Consider the following 22,407-nt stretch of genomic DNA (forward strand, 5'->3'; position numbering starts at 1 on the left):
TTGAAAATGATGTGAAATCCAATGCTGAAAATTATGTAGCTTTAAACACCACGGCTTTTTTTTTTTTTTTTTTTTTTTCTGTGACAACAGAAGCAAAGAAATAGCTTTGCTTCTCACCCTGTGGGAGTCAGAGTGGGCTACTGGTCTATTTTGTTTTATTTACTTGCAAAATGCTTATAGCTATTGTCACACACCAGCCACTGTTCAAAGCACTTTACAAATATAATTTGTAAAACAACCTATGGGATTCATACTATTATAATCCCCATTTTACAGATAAGGAAACTGGAGAAGACATTCTGGCTCTGGAGTCTGTGCCCTTACATACGACCCTCTGCTGCCTGAATCAGAAGGAAAAAATGAACTGAAAGAGCTAGAATCTGGCAAGGTGAGACAGATGATGAGTATGTCCTGAGTGCCTAGAGAGAAGGATCAAAACCTGGGAAATCAATTTTATTGTGAGAGCCAAGAGTGTATGACCAGAACCTGAAAGGAGAGACGGTCAGGAATCAGGCCAGGTTGGAAAATAAAATAGTAGTACAGTAAGGGAGCCAAGGGGAGGGCTAAGAAACAGCAATGTCTACATATTATGTTAAGACTCCCAGCCACCATGAGACAGGTGGGTTGGGCCATTTTAAAGGAACAAAGTAGGACTCACAGAAAATTCCCCCCTAGTGAGAATATAGGAAAAGAGGGAAAACAAATGGAGAGTACAACTTGACATGTTTTCTCCCACATTTAAAAAAATTTGCTATTCATTATTTATACTGTCTTCTCACTAGCAATTGCTTCTTTTTCTCTAGCACTGTACATTTGATACAAGCGAATCTTGGCTGTAGAATTTTGATATGTTCAGGAGAGAAGGTGAAAAACAAATCAAGGTTCATGTAACATATCATTCTTATCACAAATAGTTATAGGGAAATGGATCAAAAAGGCTCAGTCTCATAAAATGTTAAATGAACTAAAATACCACTACCAGGTAAGTCATACTTGTTACATAAACCAACTGCTTAATTAATTAGATCAATTAACTTTAATTAAAATTAAGTTTGTAAAGATTACATGGACATCCTAGAGTAATAATGGTGACTTGAATATTGTGGCAGCCCAGAGCCCAGGCCTCCTCCTAAAAGGCCCGTAACAAATGTGTTTTAGCCAAGACAAAGGTCAAGAAAGGCAACAGTCTCCCTGGAGGGGGAAGAATGTAACTGCCGATATAAAAATGGCATTGATTGTATCTTAGTTTTAAACACTAATCTTAATAGAATATCAGGTCTTAGTTCCCTTTAATGATTATACTAGAGATCTGATGTCCTCCTACTATATGGAATGTCTTTGTTCTAAAATCACACATTACCTCCCCTGCACTCCTATTCCTTGCAGAACATTAAAGCTCGTGATCAGCCACCACCGGATAACCTCTCCTGTTCATAAGTCCCCAAAAATTTGCATCTACTTCTGTGTCTGGTGTGTTTTTCAGTCTTGCAGCAGCACCAGCCCATGCTCTGTATGAACGCAGTCTGTCTCTGAGTAAATATATAGTCTTTGTCACCTCTCCTCCGGATTCTCACTAAAATGGTGAAAGGTATGTAAAAATATAGGGAAATCTATTTTAGTCTGTAAACCTGGTAAGTGAAGCAGCATGTGCAAGGACCATCTATAATATCTGAAATGGACTCTGCTAGCACAACCCTAATCAGAAGAGCAGGGACTTCTGGTGAAGCTGGCTCACAAGTCAGTTATTGGATATTTGGGGAACAATTTCAATCGTACCAATTTCCTTGGAAAAATTACAGACAGAAGAGCAAGGAATTTTCAAAGTTGTTTACTCCATGCTTTCCATAATCATGGCGTCAGGGCCTCACAATGAAGGTGACAGTGGGCTGCCCCAAAAAACTCACAGGGCTCTTCTTCATCAACAAAGTACTTCTCCCTCTCTAGCACTTCCTCCTTCCATATTCTGTCCTGCATGATGCCTTGATGTTCAAACTGGCCAAGTAAAAGCCCAATAAATAAAAAATTTACCTTCTCCTTTTAACTCCCTCTAGCAAATTCTACCACAGATACACAGTCTCTTTAGAGAACCCATCTTAGTTCACAATAACCACATGAACACAGATCTGCAACTGTAAAGATGTACAAAGAGAAGGAAATCACTGGGATGAGAAATGCTTCAGCAATTCAAAAGAGGGGAATCAATCTGAAGAATGAGAAACAACAATTCTTTGAAATGGTTTTTCTACAAGACAGAAGGTAAAATGTTAGAAAATCTTATATTCAGCAAGACATAGAGCACATTGCTGCTATGAAAGTAGATGAAGACAGGCACAAGGAAAACTGTAACATCAGGAAAGAAATTGCATGGAAAGGAAAAACATGATTGCAAAATTTAGAAAAGTGATGAAAGCAGCAAAAATCAAATGGCATGCTAGAGTGATGACATAGAAAACACCACTCATTTTTAAATATATAACCCAGAGGAAAAAAAAGATGGGAGCATGAGAATAATGGAAGAAAAATAAAAGACATGAAGGAAATATTGATTCATTAGTATGACTGCAGTCAATGAATATTTTTTTAGCATTCACTACTTACAGGCACTGTTGTAAACTCAGGTGATAGAGTTTTGTCTTATTTTGCCAGGCTGCTATGACAAATACCACACAATGGGTTAGTTTAAACAACAGGAATTTATTATATCACAGTTTTGGAGGCTAGAAGGCTTGCTTCTCCCTGGTCCTGGTTTCTCTTTTCTTCTCTTTATAAAGTCTCCAGTAATCTAGATTAAGGCCTATCCTCATTCAATTGACCCACACCTTAACTAAAAATAACTTCTTTAAGAGGTTCTATTTACAATGGGTTCAGCCCACAGGAACATGGATTAAGATTAAGAACATGCTTTTCCTGGGATATACAGCTCAATCTACCACAAGAAGCAAACAAGGCAAAGTCCTTGTCCTGTAAAGCTTAAATTATAGTGAGTGATGCTGACAATAATCTATTAACAAATAAATGTATGTCAAGTAGTGTTAAGTGCTATGAAGCAAAACAAAGCAGGGCAAATGAATACAGAATGATAATGGGGACCAGTATTACTCTAAGTAAGGTAGCCAGAGATGGCCTCTCTGAGAAGGTGCCTTTGAGCAGATAACTCAATAAAGTAAGAAGTGAACTATGTGAAGAGGATTTCAGGAAGAGTTTAGCAAGTTCAAAGACCACAGAGCTGGGGTGAACGTATATATTCAAGTAGACAGAGTGAAAAGACTAAGGGTAGAACGTTAAGAGATGAAGTCAGAGAGTTAGTCTGGGACAGATAATTTACAGTCCAGAAGGTCACATAAGGAACTTGGATTTATTGCAAGAGTGATGGGAAGCCACTGGAGGCTTTTAAGCAGAGAAGTGACAGCTCATATTTTAAGGAGATAGTGTTGGGAATAATGAAACATGTATTTATCTGTTTATTTTCTCAAAAAGAAAACTGAAAGCATAAATTAGAAACTAAAACTAAAATAAACTAAATTGCTTACCTGCAGAAAATGGCTGGAAAAAAGGAAAGAAAGAAGAAGGAAAGATATAATAATTCCCAGGGATGTTTTTACATACTCAGAAAGGAATACAAACAGAAACAAAGAAGCCAAGCTGTATTCAAGTAAATAATGTAACTGTCTTGAAGAAAGAAGAGCGGAGAGAATTGATCTTTGTAATTGTTGAAAATGTATTTCAAATATATGCTTTGAATTTAAAAATGAAAATAATGGCAAATCCCTAATTCTTCTTAATAGATTTGTTTGTTAGTAGTTGCATCTATACAACCTTTCTGAAGTTTAGTATACTGTAGGATTGTGCAAATAAGTGTGTATATTATTGTTGGAAACTAGGATTATTATGGTGGAAAAAGGAGATATATAAATATGGAATAGGGTAAGATAGGAATGTCATTAAATTGAAATTATTAAGATAGTGCGATTCATTAAACACATATAGTGCATGTTTGCTTATATGCATATGTCTGTGAAATGTATATGTATGTAGAGATGTAGATGTATGATTGAAATATATGTAATTTAAGTTTTTCCATCTCTGTTTGCTGAAAGAACCTAGACTTAATAATACCTGAAAGCAGCGAGCATGCTAGCACCTAGATCTTTGTTTCTAAATACCACGCCCCCCCCCCCCACATAAAGGAAGGAGAAATTAGTGATTTCTGTACATGGGCAGAGAAAGTACAAGATGGAACAACCTGTAAGTTAAAAACTTTTGAGAAAGAACATACGAAACAATGGGGAGAGATCAAGAGGACAAAGAAACCAGCTTGAATGGACTCCCACTGGCAAATTTCTGCAATAGTTTGAGCTTCTAAATGAATAATGAGTAAGAGATTATTACCCATTAAATAAAATGAGAATCCAGAATCCATAAATCCACATAATAATTGTTTAATTCTACTGAAAAACACCAAGTTCTTATAAAACTCTTGCTAAAATATTTAGGATTAAAGGGTCACAATGTCTGCAACTAACTCAAATGGTTCAGGAAAAATCCATTAGTGTATATATAGAGATTATGATAGAGAGTGAATGATAAAACAAATGTGGCAAAATTGGATGAATCTCAGGGAAGAACATACCGGAGTTCTTTATACTACTTTTTCAATTTTTCTGTAAGTTTAAAATTATTTCAACATAAAAATATTTTAAAATAGAGATTAATGCTATAAGAAAATAGAATGGAAATAGGTAGATGATTTAGGAGTCCCTTAAAATAACCAGGGTCAAAGATAAGGGCAATTTGGATGAGACTGGTGGTAGTGGAGATGACAAAAAGTGTTTGGATTCAGGATATAATGCACTGTGTTTTGGGGATAGAAGTGATGATTGATTGGCTATGGGCATGAAGGAATGAAGAGTCAGGGACAACTTCTAGGTTTTTGGCCTAAGTACCTAAGTAAATAATCATTCCTTTTACTGAAAAGGAAAGGACTGGTGGAAGGAGAGACATGTGAAGGAATATTAAATATTAAAAGTTCTATTTTACATATGCTCAATTTCAAATATCTACTAGATATCCAAGTAAAGAAATGTAGTAGGTAGTTGGATATAAGGACACTCAGGGCTACAATATAAGTTTGAGAGAATAAATAGCATAAAATTCATTTAAATTAATTGGGCTGAAGGAGATCACCTGGAGGTAAGAGAAAAGATGGCTGAGGACAGAGCCCTGAGCTACTCCAACATTAAGTGGTCTGAAGGTGAGGAGCTGCCACCAAGAGCCTGAGAATGAATGGCTAGTGAGGTGGAGGGAAATGTGTGGGGTCCCAGAGGATAACTGGAGAAAGCGTTTCAAGAAGAATGAAATGATTAACTGTGTCAAATCCTGCTGGGTCTAACACAAAGATAGAAATGGCCATGTGATTATTGTTCTTGACAAGAACATTTTCAGTGGAGTGGCAAAATGAAAGGCTGGTGAGAAAGCAGAGATGAGAATGTGAAGTGAGGAAGCACAGACAGAAAGTTTTCTATAAAAGGGAGCATTAAAATGAGGCAGGTAATGGTGGGGGAATGAGGTATGAAGGTTTTAATTGATTTTAATATGTGACTTATAACAGCTTTTTAACCTACTGATGAAAATGACATAGTATAGAGAAAGCAACTGTAGATGCAGAACAGAAAAGGCTTAATTTAAGGACCAAAGTCCCTGAGTTAATGAGAGGGTATGGATCCAGTGTATAAATCAAGGGACTGACTTTGTCAAGGAACTAATTCAACAACTGCAGCAGAATATACAATCTTGTACTTAGGTGCAGAAGTTGAGCATTTAGTAGATTTGGTGGTGTGGAGGTGGAGTGGTTGAGCCAATTATATCCCAGTTTACATCTATTTTATCATAAAATGAGAGGTGAAGTCGCATGCTGAGAATAGGGGTGGCTGAGGAGCTTTGAGCTGAGAGAAGAGATTATGAACTGGTGATTCAGGGAATGAGAGGGGGAACTGACTAGAAAAATCTATTAGAATTATCACGCAAGTGTGTATTTTTATCCAGATACAATCTGTTGCTTTATTGCACTTGAACAGTACACAATGGGTAGAATATAAATAGGCTTATGGTTTTGTTAGCCAAGTACAACAGAAAGAACGGCATTAAAGGTGAGGAGGAAAGCTCATAGTAAGCCATGGCATATCTAAAGCAGGGTAAGGAGAGGCATGGGGATATAAAGAGGTAAAGGAGCAGTGATAAAATGGTACGGTCAGTGGATTAGGTCCTGATGGGTAAAAGAATTACTCAAGTGGAGATGGGATATAGCTATTGATACTAAAGTGTAGTATGTGAGAGGAAGTGTTATACAATTGTCCAGTTTCAGCCCAAAGATGTAAAGACCTGGAAAGTGTACTGCCCTCACCCTTACAACAACTGAATTTTGTCTTTTTTTCACAACTTAACCCTTAAATTTATTGCAAAAATACTTTTCGAAAATCAAGTGGGGTACATGGTTTATCCTTAGGATTGATGAAGGGCCTGAAGAATTAAGTACTATTAAAGGATGAAAAGACCTGCATGAATGACATACTTTGTGGTAATTTGATTTAGGAAAGAATTTTTTCACTGAAGTCTCTGGCCATTATGGAATTATTAAAGTTCTTTGAGCCACTGGAAGGGTACTTTAGAGGACAGAGAAAAGGACATACATTTAGGGGACCAGTGTGCTGCTTCTGCTCTAAGGAAGTCACTAAAACTCTCCAAACTTCATTTTGTTTAATTAAGATGTGGGGTTTATTGTGACACTTTAATGACAAATTTGTTGTGAGGATTTGAATTTGCTCAGATATGGAAAGTGCTTTATATATGATAATGCAACACTTAACTTTTTTAGAATTTAAATGTTTACATTGCAATAGTATTAGACTTATAAAAATGGTGCATAATAGAGTTCCCAAATACTCTTCCCTTGGCTTCTCCAAATGTTAACATCTCACATAGCCATGGTAACAATTATCAAGACTGGGAAATTAACATTGGTACAATCTTATTCAGTAATCTATAAACTTTATCCAATGTTGTATTTTCAGGGTTGAGGTTGTGCATTTTTAGCAAGAATATAACAGAAGTGAAGTTGTGCTCTCTTCACAACATCATTACTAGTGACCTTTCATTACTGGTGAACATTAATCTTTTGGTTAAGGTGATGTCTGCTAAGTTCTTCAACGTAAAACTACATTTTTTTCTCTTGGTGTTGTTAAGTATCTATGAAAGTATACCATGTCCCACTATATTTTCACTAATCTTAGCATCTATAAATGATTCTTACCTACAAATATTATTTCTGTGGTGTTGGCCAAAGGGTAATATTCTATTTCTGTCATTCTTTCTACATTTATTAATTGGAACTCTACTATAAGGAAAAGCTGTCTCTTTCTCCCCATATTCTTATTTATTCAGTTATTTATTTGTATCAGTATGGCCTCATGGATTTTTGGTATTGATTATAATCTATCACTCTCATTTATTTATTTTGTTGCAAAAATTGTCCCAGATTTGGGCTTTGGGAGCTCCTTCAAGTTGGTGCTTGCATTTCAAAATGCCCCCATCATTTAGCACTTTACTTTCTGGTATCACAAGAAGTTCCAGTCTCATCTTTTACTTTTCCTGCCCAAGTCTTAGAATCAGCTACTATTTGAGAATAGTGTATAGAATACTAATGCCTGAGCTCTAGGCATGCTCCTGGCTCATTGCTTCCAGATCCTTTTAGCAGGTAGAGCTAGGAAATACATGTATTACATAATCGCATCTATATCTACTTGCATATCAAGCTCCCTGTATATATCTATTAAAAACTATGAGTTCATGCTCTATCTCCAATTCTAATCCAACCCAATAGGCTTCCTTCTAATCTTCCTCCTTTCCTTATCTGTAATTCCTTTCTCCCACAATGAGAAGCCAGGCTATCATTACATTCAACATGTTTACTTACCTGCTCAATCCTAAAGTACATATAAAATAGTTTCAGAATTACTAATCCATAAACCTGTAGAAAAAAATTTACTAACTAGAATACAATATTTGTGTACAGTTCATTTTGTTTTTAGCATTACTGCATATAGTAAAAATACTATTTTCCAAAATTACTTAATTTGGTTCTTTTTTTTCCCCATCTTCTTCAGTGTGGTTATGTAATTCATTTGTCATACAGTTAGGTTCATTTGTTACTGTTTGGATTCCTTTTTGAGTTACCCCAACCTCTTAGGTGATTTAATTTTTTACATTTATTTTTATGGATATGTGAAATATTACCTTGGTTCTAAAAGTCAAACCCATATGTCTTAGGGCTACCATAACAAAGTATTACAAACTGGGTGGCTTAACAACAAAAACTTATTGTCTCACGTATCTGGAGACTAGAAGTCTGAATTACAGAATTTTATAGCATTTGTGCATTTAAAAAAAATCATACTTAAATTACATTTATACCAACAGAATTTAATTACATTTATTGCCTTCTTTTTGGCATTTTGTTTGGAAAACTAGTGTAATCTCCACCCTTTCTCAAATTCATAGTGTAATCTTGAAGATATTAATTCAATTGTACCTTAACATTTTTTTCCTTTAGAGTCCCCCAAATCCCAAAATATGGTGCAAGCATACTAACTGAATTGACAGTGCAAGTAAAAGTTGGTAACTACCATTCCTTTCCTACCCTAAAAAATGCAGAAAGCAGAGGAATTTGTATATGACATCAGGAAATTTCCCACAGTTCACTCCCATTATTTGACTTCGGAATTGGTTTTAAATTATATTATGTGTTCTTATGATTTCATCTCTGTTGGAGCATGTACAAAGAAGTTAAGATATGGCCTGTGATAACTCTGATAGTGGCTAAGATCAATCAGTATGTTTCAAATACTGTATTCATACATTTAGAAATAATGGATGAGGAAATTAAAGCTGAGAAAAATGAAGGTTGAGAATTGATCTCAGATATAATCATTTCATCTAAGAAATGCAACAGTCAAGCACATCTGATGCATGAGCTAATTATAGAAATATAACTGACGGTGTTTAACAGCATTCTTGGCCTTGACAAACAAAAATAAGTCATGAATTTGAAACACACACACACACACAAACAAACTTATATTTGTATATTTCACATACAAGGTCTGAGTCATTGCTCTTATAAAGAAAACAAAACAAAACAAAAAAACTTTGAAGTAATAGGTAAAGCATATCTTATTTTACTTTATTTAGAGCTGAAGAAGGTAAGGTTTGCCTTGAAGTCACACAACTAGCAAGCATTGGTGTTCAGAGGAATGTTGGATTCTGTAAGCTTTCTACTACCATTTGCACAATCAACAACGTATTGGTCAGGACTATCAGCATACCATTTCAGCTAGCCCCCTGAAGCTTAATTTAAATGATAGTATAGAAAAAAGTTCATGGGCTTTGGAATCATACACTTTGTTTTCAAATTCCACATTTGATCGTTACTCGCTTTTGGCATTGCGTGGATCACTTAATCTCTTTGCATACAGTTTTTCCCTGTCACTAAAATGAACAAAATAAAATCTAGCCTGCTGGATTGTAGTGAAAACTAAATGAGATTAGGCAAAGAGTGCTGGATATATACTCCATATTGTTCTCAGGGAAAAATTCAGTCAAGGCTACAATTTGTTTAGTTGTTAGTATGTCCGATGTTGAACCATACACATACCCATGATCGAAGAACCAACTTGCAGTAAAGAAGCTGGAAATAGACTCCAATATCAGTCTGTTGGTTGACATAGGACTTGTTTTGGAGATTTCACATGAGAAGATTTAGGATCTCGGAAGTTAGGTAATATGACATTTTTGGTGATGATGACCTCTGTTATCAGTAATTAATGTAGTAAGTTATTCAAGATTTCCCTCAGTTAAAACTAAGAAATCCGTTATATGGACTTCAGTAGCTTTTGAGTATAACACAAGACCAATAAAAATTCCAAAAAAGAAGATGTATGCCATCCTAAATCATGCTAAACCTGATTCACATCTTTGGTTTTTTGACAATGTAGTAAGCATGTGTAGAATGAAGTGATGTAGAAAATGGTCTTAGTTATTTGGATGCTTTAAGATTGAATTTATTTTTTCTAATAAATGATTGCTTATAAAAACTAAATTTCACTCTATACTTTCCTAAGGATAATATAAACTTTATTAATAATTCTTCTTATAGCATTATAAAGAATATGAAGAAATACATATTTAAGCATAATTTGAGAAATGCAATGAAATTATGGGCTATAAGGAAATATCTTTCAAGTTTTTGATTTATTCCAAAATAATATCACACAATTATTTTTCAATTTTGTCAACAATATTATGTTAATATTTTATACTCAGATGAAGAGTCAAAAATATATATCCCAGTATATTTTAACTTTTTATATGAAAAACATGGCATTTTGAATCAATGAGCAGTGGAATAATAATTAAATGAATGCTACTAGGATATTGATTTTTCATTTTGAAGAAAATAAAGTTTGATTACTTCTCATATATAAAAAGGAATTCTAGATGGATTAAGGGATTCATGTTCTAGTATTTCAAAGAAAATGTAGAGAAATGTTTTGATAATATTGACATAAAGGAATCCTTCCTAGGTAAAGCACCAAACCCAGAAGGCATATAGGAAAAACATGACAGATGTTACTACATAGAAATTACTAACTATTGTATAGTGAAAGATATCATAAAATGACAAGAAACAAAGGATTAATAAACATAATTTAAGCAGTGCTTCAACAAAGCAATACAAATAATAATCAGACTGAATCCTCCTGTCCGAAATAAGACCTACTGGTCCCGTCAACAGTTAGTGAGTCCAGGAACCTGTGGGAGATGGCTGAGGTCAATACTCAGGCTGGCTTCAACCTGCTGCTTAGAGTCCAGTTAATAACAGCTTGAATTAAATCTCAACTTGAACAAGTTTAGCCCAAACCTCTGCCATCAGATGGATCAGAGAGCCTAATGGAGAAACACCCTCATGTGAAATTTTCTGGAAGCTAAGACAGTATATGAGGTGTAATGAGTGGTAGGGAGAGGTGGTCCTTCATAGGTCTGTCATGTTCCTACACATAGTTCTCAGTATACCATAACGCAAGGCCTTGACTGCCCTTTACCCAGGCCATTTTTCAGGGTTGTGCTTATAGGGAGCCATTTTGAGGAATGAGATAATGTCTCCTTCCAGGACAATGAATGGGCTTACTGACTTCCCTATATAATATGGCAGGTTCTCCACGTTCAGTGTTCTTCTCTACTAATGCACCATGGGTGCACATGCAGGAATCTACAGGGTCGTCCACATCACCACTGAGCGAGATGGGCAATGGGGAACCTAAGCACATGATGACGCTCACACACTGCTTGCTCTGTTTGAATGATATACCCCTATACCTCTGACCTTGAGGTCTTTTGTTTTCCTCCACTACCCATGAAATAGTAATAGGCTAATTCATTAGCTTGTAAGAAAGATAAAATCAAATCCCAGACTGGACATATACAGAAGTCTAATAATCACTTAAAGTCAAGAAGCACAGAATTCAACTGTAAATCAAAAGAAAGTACAGAGCCCCTGAAAACAGATCATGCCTTTTCTTTCCTTTGCTTACTTCAATCCACCTAGTTTGTGCTGCTTAAATAGTGACCAACTATACTATACCAGAGAACCATTACTTTAAAAGGAGCCATAAGATCCCAGGTATAGGCATAATTTCTGATTCACTTAATCTAAAATATATGCATATCCAAGGAAAATATCTTCCTGTTTCTTAAGTCATTATAAGCTACAGTGGGTACAATGTTAGTTTTAATTTCATTATAAAGGAATTATTAAATCATTTTTAATAGTATGATTTTCTTTGACTTTAAAAATATTACCCAATTAGTCTTTAATAGTGAGTCTTACTTTTTTTGTATGTTATATAACCATTTTATTAAAAAATGAGTTCTACTCAAGATTTCTAGCTAAATTAAAAGAACTATGGAAATACATTTTCTCAGCAAAATTCAAGGACAGTTTTGCTGGACTTCTTATAGTCTACTTTTTATTTTTAACTATCTTTTTTCTCAGCTGGTGTGTATAAATCTGGTGTGACTCGAAATTGTCAACTTACCACTTATCTCAAAATGAGCAAATATTCTTCCTTAATACTGCAATGAATACTATCACTATAGATAGAACTTTATCATAGTTTCTAAAAAAGCGATAAAGAGAACACAATATAAATTGTGCTCAATGGGAAGATAATATTTGGTGAATACTCACTGGTGCTGTCTTCCGCTGACAAAAGTAATTAATTCCAGCATGTGTCTACCTCTAGATTATAAAAGGTTACTTAACAATATAACATTGTGTGTGTGTGTGTGTGTGTGTGTGTGTGTGTGTGTGTCTACATGTGATGAATGGAAACTTCAGGTGAAAATGTGAGTCAGAGTAAGGCACTGATTCCCTTTGCTGCTTTGCTCCTTACTACAACAGACTTTTTCTAGACTGGAGGTCTCCATATTTTCAGGCCACCATAATCACTACAGTATTAAATCCAGAGTTTTATACACACCACAATTAAATTTTTCATTCTAAATTAATTCAAAGCTGATCTAAAATAATCAGGCTTACTTCCAGTTAGACTGCAATTCATGTATTTTATGGGAAGAAGTCTGCATACCTTCAACACAGCCATAGCTTAAGTGATGAAGGGAAATCTGATTTCACAGAGGCATTCCAGCATAATTTTTGTGACATGCTACTTTATTTTGATATAACCTCAATTCATATTTTTCCCAATGAAATCTAGTATGAAAACCCTGCACTTAGGCAGGCAGACAGTACAGCATTATAAAAAGTTTTCTAGGGTTTTATGTTCCAACTATGGTTTTCATATATAGTAACTAGTTGTAATATGTTTATGATCAATTTCAATTATTTTTAGTCTCACCTTGATTTCTAGGATGGTCAAATCTCATGAGTTAATTTCATACCATGCCATAATTAAGCAGAATCCTGTATCAAATCTTTTATACACAAAAAAGGTCAGCTTGACTGAAAGTATCATGTTTGTCATTGAAACTAGAAGTTGCTTAGCTCCTGACAGATGTAGCCGTTTACCTACATCCTACAAGCTCCTTAGTACTTTTCTAGTCACACTTTCCAGTTATCTCCAGTTTGAGCTCTGATACAGTTACACTGATCTATGTGGATGAGTCTTGAGTATGGTGATGAGGAGTCAGAGAGTTCTGAATGAATGAATTCAGCCTCTGCCACCTAGGAGCTGTGTGACTTTCAGCAAATTACTTAATATCTCTGAGCCTGGGTTTTCCAATTTATAGAATGAAGTCTTCAGGCCATTGTGAGAAGTACATGAGAAAAAGTATATAAAGTACCTGACACATGTTAAGCACTGTGCTAGTTCGATGTATTGTGTCCCCCAAAATGCCATTATCTTTGATGCAATCTTGTGTAGGCAGACCTATCAGTGTTGATTAGATTGTAATTCTTTGAGTGTTTCCATGGAGATGCGCCCCACCCAACTGTGGGTGATGACTCTGATTGGATAATTTCCATGGAGGTGTTACCCCACCCATTGAGGGTGGACCTAAATTAAATCACTGGAGCCATATAAATGAGCTGACAAACAGAAGGAACTCAGTGCAGCTGTGAGTGACATTTTGAAGAGTAACTGAGAGTGACATTTTGAAGAGGAGCTACAGCCAAGAGGGATACTTTGAAGAATGCACTCGAACTGAGAGAGGAGCTTCAGTTTACAGAGACATTTTGGAGATAGCCTTTGAAGCAGACTTTTGCTCCAGAGAAGCTAAGAGAGGACAAATGCCCCAAGAGCAACTGAGAGTGACATTTTGGAGAGAAGCTGAAGCCTAGAGAGGAACATCCTGGGAGAAAGCCATTTTGAAACCAGAACTCTGGAGCAAACTTCAGCCACATGCCTTCCCAGCTAACACAGGTTTTCCAGACACCATTGGCCATCCTTCAGTGAAGGTACCCCCTTACCTTGGATGCTTTATGGCCTTAAAACTGTAACTGTGTAACCAAATAAACCCCCTTTTATAAAAGCCAATCCATCTCTGGTGTTTTGCATTCCGGCAGCATTAGCAAACTAGAACAGGTTGTTTGTCTTTTTATTGTTCAGTTGCAGGATTTCTTCATATATTCTGAATATCAAACCCTTATCAGATCAAATTCAACATTTCTAAATGTTCTAAGATGGGAGTGATTTCTCTCTTCTATGAAGTCCCTCAATATTTCCCATAAGTCAAAGTAAAATGGAAAGGAATTGTTATCTTGTTTTAAAGTTATGTGTGTACATTGTTATTTTCTTTATTACTTATTGTTCAGTTGCAGGATTTCTTCATATATTCTGAATATCAAACCCTTATCAGATCAAATTCAACATTTCTAAATGTTCTAAGATGGAAGTGATTTCTCTCTTCTATGAAGTCCCTCAGTATTTCCCATAAGTCAAAGTAAAATGGAAAGGAATTGTTATCTTGTTTTAAAGTTATGTGTGTACATTGTTATTTTCTTTATTACATACATGGTTGCTAAGTCTATAATCCACACAGCCACAGGAGAACTGAGGACAGTGTATAGCACTTAGAACATAGCTTCACATAAGATTTAATAAATAAGCATTAAAGCAATGGGTATGTGAGCGAATAAATGAATCTTAGTTCTCTGATTCCAATTTTGTTAACATAGTTTGTTCGTCAATGGTGAAATGGCATTGTACATTTCATATGTGCAAGATTTTAACATTTAGCATATGTGGTACATTTAAGTGAAAGTAAGGGAAAAAGCTGAAAATGCACATGAATAAAAAGGAAATTAAACAAAATATGGTCTTGTTTTATTAAAACTAACATTATTTAATCTTCAAAAACACTAGAACTTCCAAAAGTTCATAAAGAAAATATAGACAACAAGCTTTATTTCTTAAAGATGGGGTATCTTTATGTTGCGCTTGTTAAGTGGAATAAAAATTGGCTCTAGTTTTGGTATTCCTCCCAAAGTTATTTTAGAAAGAATCTTTTGCCAGAAGAGAGAAAAATCATATCTTGATAGAAATGTATTTTTTTTAATCACATCAGTTGATAGTGTTTCTCAATGATTTTGTTAGGCAAATCTGCAACTTGAACAATTAACTAGTGAATTTCATTCTGATATTTGGACTGTATAGACATCTGTCCATATGAAATCAATTCTTTGCCTCACTCAAATAATGAACCAAAAAATTGCTTCATTTTCTCAAAGCAAATCCAAATTTTATGCAGTAACTATATTTATTGAGCAATCAAACTTAGGTCAACTCGACTCAACAAATATTTATTTAAGGGACTGATATGTGACATAATGCTATACACTAAGGTAGGTTCTAGAATTGGAATATGATTTTATTGTTTCATATAGCACCACTACAATAAATGAAATATTTTTAAAATAATAAATATTAGTGAGAATGAAAATAAATTTCATATTCACTCAGAATTTCTCACATTCAAGAGCACCATTCAAAGTAACTAGAAATCTGCTTCATATTTATATTTAGAAACCATGTAAAAGACTTATCAACTAATTTATCAATCTATTCTTCTGCCCCAGAAGGACACAGTAAACTCATCTATTTTTAACCTTAGTCTTAGGCATTTCTAATTTGTTTCTGCAATGTATAAGATCTTCATCAAATATGTATTAAAGTGCTTTCCTCTTTCCCTTTGTATCTTTCCCAGGAACAGTTGTTTCACTTTCAGGTCCCTTGTTTTCTATGAGAATTTCTTAATCATTAGTCATGGATGGGTGGGGTTGTCAGGAAAGAAGATGTCATGAAGGCTCCCTCATAAAATAATAAAACATGAAGGATGAGTAAGTATTATAAGAACTGAGGAAGAAATGAAAAAGAGCTTATGGAAATCACTGGCAGAGAACTTGATTTTGTTAGGAGAGCCTTGCAGATGATGTAAACAAATGGACAAGAGAGAAAATGTTAATTTCATTTATCCTTGTGCCTTTTTTCTCTTGGTCCTTGGTCTTTTTTTCCATAATTTTATTGAGATATATTCACACACCACACAAACCATCCAAAGTATATAATCACTGGCTCACAGTATCATCACCTAGCTGTGCATAAATCCCCATGATCAATTTTAGAATATTCTCATTACTCCAGAACAGAAATAGGAATAAAATAATAAAATCAAAATCCTCCCCAACCCTTTATCCCTCCTTATTGTTGACCCACAGTATTGGTGTAGTACATTTGTTACCATTGATGAAAGAATATCAAAATATTACTGTTACCTGTGGTCCATAGTTTGCAATAGCTATGTTTTCCCCCCATATACTCCTCTATTATTTTTTTTTACATTTGTAGTGGTTCATGCAAGAACTTATTTATATACATGACTTTATAAACAACCACTTTAAATCAAATTCACCTAAAATACGTTACTATTTCTTATATTCCCAAGAACGATCTACCATCACCTCTAACTATTCCCAAACATTTAAGTTCAACATCGTTAACAATTCTGGACATATTAGATAACCACTCCCCTTTCTCTAGCTTTTATCTATCTCTAGGTACCCTATATGCTACATTTTTCCAATGCATGTCTTTATTATATTACTCATCTTAACCATAGACTGAATAAACGGGGTATCAGTCACAAGGTTTTTACAATCACACTGTCTATACCTGTGCATTTCTAAAGGAGTTTATTTTTTCACAGATGTTTTCCCAAGCACACCTTTCAAACAATTGTGTTGAATTGTTTCCATTTCCAAAGAAACTTCTGGGAGAATTTCATCTGAACAATTATTGCCGCAGTGTTTTGCATTCAAAGACCCAGCGCTATCAGGTTGGCATTTGGAATAAAGCAATGCCACCCTCTAGAGAACTTTGAGGTGCTGCAAATGCCTAAATGTCAGGAATGAATGGGGACAGAGAAACAAATGCTCTTCCATATGTCTTTATGTGCTTGTACCCTAAAAGTAGTGTGGGAAAGAAAGTGACCCATGATCACAGGATTGGTTTCCATCATGCACAGCCATAGTGATGGACATGTGTGTCCAAAAGAATCCAAATTGTGGTGAGAATTAATTGATCTCTGACATAAGCATAGCCAAGAAGGCCAAACTGCATAGACTATTAGAAAAAGCAGAAATGTCACACAGCACCCTGGAAAGAAAAAGGTCAGTATACTCATAACTCTGCTATGAGAATCTTTTTAAAAGGAACTAGCCATATGATACATAAAAATGAATTAAAATGATGGGGGCACAGAGGGAGAGAGGAGGGAGATTGGCAGTAGAATGTGATGGATCAGAGGAGGTTAAACAGCCCTGAAGGTGCATGGAGATTGATGGTTCAGAAGACATGAAGAACAGTTTAGACAGAGACCCAACAAGTCATTGTGGGCAACAGAATGATAGCAGTCAAAGGAGAATGGTTGTGAGGTAAATGGCCACCAGAATACCCCACCTCTACTATCCCATCATGATTACCACCCCAGTCACTACTTAAGGTGACTGTCAGAGAGCAACTATTGGAATCAATCCGTTTCTCAGTTTCTTTTCTCTTTATAAGTCATTTGTAAAGACTGGCCTCATAAAACAAATCGGAAAGTATTCCTTCTTCCTCTACTTTCTGGAAGAGTTTGTGAAGGACTGGTATTTCAATTTTAATTATCTGATGGAATTTAACAGTGAAGTTTTCCAAACCCAGGTTTTCTTTGTGAGAAGATTTTTAATTATGAATTCTATTTCTTTACTTGCTATAGATCTATGCAGATTTTCTCTTTCTTCTTAAGTTTTGATGATTGTTTGTGTCTAGGAATTTCCCATCTCATTGAAGTTGTCTAACCTATTGGCATAAAGCTGTTACAGTATTTCCTCATAATTCTTTTAATTTTTGTAGGATCAGTGGTGAAGTTCCTTTTTTAATTGCTGATTTGGTAATTTTTGTCTTTTCTCCTTTTTGGGGGAACAAGATTAGTAGAGCTCCTCACTCCACCATTCCAGAAGTCCCATCATGTATTTGGTCCTTATTTTTAGACAACATAATCCATTTTAGCTGGTTGAATGAAAAAACAAAATTATCCAAATATACTATCCAGGAGGGCTGGAGAACTAGACCTGGATATTACGCAGCAAGGTAAAATGCCTGTCTATGGCAGAGGATTTATAGCTGCCTTTGGCAGCAAAGAACGGAAACCAGAAATTCTGTCATAGCTTCCACACACAACTTAATGGCTCCTACACCTTTGCACTTGCCTGATGATACAGCCCTCCAGTGTGCGGTGCCACCTCAAGTTGCTTATTTCTCACTCACACCTGCTCAGTAGAACTAAGTCACTTGTGGCACTCTGAAAAGAAATGAGTGTGGAAAGTGTATTTTCACTGGCTTCTTCATACTGAAAGTCTATGGGCAGGGGGTTAAATAGGTGCTGAGTGAGTCAACTCACATTTTCTACCACAATGACTTCATATGATATGGTGAATTCCTACTCCTCTGACCTCATCCCTCATCAGTTTCCTTGAATGACCACTACGCTCCAGTCACGCTGGCCTTCTTTGTATCCCAGAATAACCTGGACAAACTCAGGGCCTGTGTATTTCTGACCTTTCTGATTCACATGCTCTTATCTCAGGTCTTGGTATGGTTCATTTCTTTGTATGTCACTTCCTCAAAGAAGACTTCACTAATCATTCTGAATAAAATATCTACCTCCAGCCCTTGTCCCTGGAAATTTCTCTTTGATTTCTATTACTCAATTTTATTATCTTCTTAATATGAAATCATATTATGATTTTAGATGCTTATTTTCTGAATATAGTAACATAACGTTAGCCCCATGAAGGCAGAGTTTCTGTATATTTCTATAACCAGGGGCCTAGGGGCAGAGAATAGTACATTTTAGGCCAGCACTGGCTGATAGGATTTTACCCAATGATGGAAATATTCTATTTCTGCACAATCCAGTAGGTTAGTCACCAGAGATATATGCTTATTGAGTACTTCAAATGTGGCTAACGTGACTGAGAAACTGAATTTTTAATTGTTTTTAATTTTAATTAATGTAAATTTAAATAGCCACATATACGTGCCTAGTGGTTACAGTATTAGTGTATTATGGGCTTACAGAATTATTTGTTTGATTAATTAATGATTAATAAGAATAATGCATATAATTCTCATACATTTTGGACTGTATTAATAATACTTTTTCATAAGTGTATTTTGTTTTTACCTATAATCTTATTTCAACCCTCAATTTTCCTGCAGAAGAAATAAGGATAGCTTAAGAAACTGACCCAACAATCTGTTTTCTCCTCTCTCTTTTGTCCACCCTCCATCATTTAAATAATCTATTCAAGGAAGAGAATTTCTGAAAATTAGTGGCACTACCTCCATAATTTTTACCCTGGAGAATAAAAGTAGAATAATTTTAATTATCTTTACATCATGTGATATAATATGGAAGAACACTAAAGATTAAATGTGGCAAAGGATCAATGTCACAGAGTTAAAAAAAAGGAAAGAAAATAGATAACATATAAACAGTCTAAATTTCTTATTCTTCTGTTTTATATAATCTGATCCCTGATCACTGATATATCAAGTTGCTTTCAAAACAATTTTTCACAAGTAGTCTGACTTTCAGGGTAGTGTTTCTAAAAATTACAGCTTTGCTTTCTAGAGTAAGCCAGTTTCTTTGTATGTACCCCAAATGTTAAGGTTATAACTTTAGGCTGGATTTGTAAAGGGCAGAGATTAATTCTATCCAGGGAGGGAGACTAACAAATCCTGTCTTGATATGCAGATTACATGTAACACATGTGTTCTAACTTGCTTTCTCTGTGCTGAAGTCCAAGAAGGGGATGGTGTGTTAGAACGAGGGATAGAAAGGGGACTATTGCCCTTATTCCCATTTGGAACCCTGAAAAAGGTCATTTTATAAAGTGACCCTGTACCAAAAAGTGCAGTTCTGCAAAGCTGAACAAACAAAGAGGCTTTAGATCCTATGTCATAAAGAATAGCTGTTGAATAAAAGCCTTTAGACTGATTTCTGATTTAAGAAATTCTGAATGCTTGTGTCAGTGCTTTTTCAAAGAGACCAGTTAATTTATTAAAGTGTGTCAAAAAGAAGGGATATTACTAAGATTTACTAAAACATATTGTCAAAAGTAGAGTGAATTTCTTCATGGTAGTAGGAGGGGAGCAAGGCTGTTATCCATGGCTGAAAACTTCCAGAACAATAACCCATTTAAGATTTTGGAATCCATGGGTAAAGAACTGAATTTTGGCCTTTTGGAAGACTTGGTAGGAAACTTCCTGAAATTGGAGAAAGTAGAAGAGAGAAAACTTGATGATGCCAAACCTGAAGACAAGGCTTGGGTCCTGATGGATTCAGTTCAAAAGAAGGACCGTGAGGCAGGACAAATCCTTGTCCAAACCTTTCAAAAAGAGTCCACTGGTATAGAAGTTCTTCCAGAAATTGAGGCTGGGCCAGCTGAATGAGCAGAATCCTCAAAGCTCTGTCCTCCTGAAGAATTCCTGAGACTGTGTAAAGAAAGGGCTGGAGAGATCTACCCAATAAAGGACAGGAGGGACTGTATCATCTGGCTCATCATATATAAAACAGAGTTTGACCACCCCCTCTGAGAAATGGGGCAAAGCTTGACATCACAGGGATGAAGGAGCTTTTGAGGGTTTGGGCTACACTGTGGATATGGAAGAAAAGCTCACAGCCAGGGAAGTGGAGTCAGTGCTGCAGACACTTGCTGTCTGCCCAGAGCCCAGGACCTCCGACAGCACATTCTTGGTGCTCATGTCTCATGGCATCTGGAGGGAATCTGTGCGACTATGCGCAGTGATGAATAACCAAATGTACTATCTTACAACACCATCTTCTGGATATTCAATAGCTGCAACTGCCTCAGTCTAAAGGACAAACCTAAACTCACCATTGTCCAGGCCTGCAAGAAGTGCAAACTGTGCGCAAGTTGGGGTCAGTGAGTCTCCAGTGACTTCAGCAGGCAGTTCTTCACAGTCATCTGAGAACCTGGATGAATATGCTGTTTATAAGACCCATGTGGAGAAGGACGTCATTACTTTTTGCTCCTTGAACCCACATAACATGCCCTGGAGAGATATAACAAAGGGTTCTCTCTTCATCACGCAACTCATCTCAGGTTTCCAAAAATATTCTTGGCACTGTCACCCAGAGGAAGCATTTCAGAAGGTGCAAAAATCATTTGAAAAACCAAGTGTGAAAGCTCCAGATGACTACCACTGAATGACTATCCTTAACAAGATATACTTTTTCCCAGGCAATTAAAAACAGAAACCACAGGTAAGCCAGTCCCCCTTTGTCAACTTCAAGATGAAAGTTTGCCAGTACAACATGCTTATTTAAATATTTGTATTTCAATCAAAATGAACAGGAAAAAAAAATAAACTGAACTTATACTCATGGCTAGGATATAGATGGATATAAATGACTTCCGCTGTCTAATAGCAACAAGAAATATTGGACAAAATAAAAGTATACTGTTCTCTAGGTATAGTGAAAGTGGTGCATATAAAGAAAACTTGATAAGCTAAATTTCAAAGAGAAGCAAGTCGTTCGTAGAACAACCAGACTCTGTGCACAGCTTCTGTACATGGGTATAGATGCCTTATCTGGGTAAAGCTGGGCCTGACAGAGAGGCATTTTAGGGACGATGGAAATAACTCAAGTCTTAGATTATAGAGTGAGGTTAAATCCAGAAAAGCTCCAAATGCATAAATAAATTGTTCAACAACTTCTTCTAGCCATAATTAACAAAGGTCACAGTTGTCCTCCCACCATGAACAACTAGAAACTGGAAACAATATATGAAAAATTATTTCAGACATTCAAAAAGAGGCAGTGATCAATAAAGAAGAGAAATGAATGAAGTGAGCCCTGTAAGTGACACAGATTCTTGCCTGGAGGAAATTTCCAGATGGTGGTTCAGGGAAGGAGACCCCAAACAGAACAAACAGTGCTGCTGAATTGAGGAGACAAGTGTGGAGATCAGGGAGAACAGAGGCAGCTGGAATTTGTGGGACTGAATACCAAAAAGGAGAGAGCAATGAAAAGGAACGTTCAGAAATCTGTGTCGAGTTTTCCTAGGGTTTGTTGTTAAATAATAAGTTACACATATGTAGAGTGAAAAGTCACACAGCAGGGAGTTTATATAGGGCTGAGAATTTTGAATTTTAGGTATCAAAATTTGAGAACCTGAGAAACCTCATTGAACAACCATACCATTCAGGAGAAACTATAGTTTCCACTAGGATATTACTATGATATTATATTACCATCATATTACTATGA

At 35.8% G+C, this 22,407-nt stretch overlaps 1 pseudogene; it reads left to right on the forward strand.

Annotated features, from left to right (window-relative positions):
- The first annotated feature begins 20,279 nt into the window (after positions 1–20,279).
- Positions 20,280–21,342, forward strand: LOC119542678 (annotated as a pseudogene).
- The last annotated feature ends 1,065 nt before the right edge of the window (positions 21,343–22,407 follow it).

This window comes from Choloepus didactylus, chromosome 8 (genome assembly GCF_015220235.1).
Source record: "Choloepus didactylus isolate mChoDid1 chromosome 8, mChoDid1.pri, whole genome shotgun sequence".
Lineage (NCBI taxonomy): Eukaryota > Metazoa > Chordata > Mammalia > Pilosa > Megalonychidae > Choloepus > Choloepus didactylus.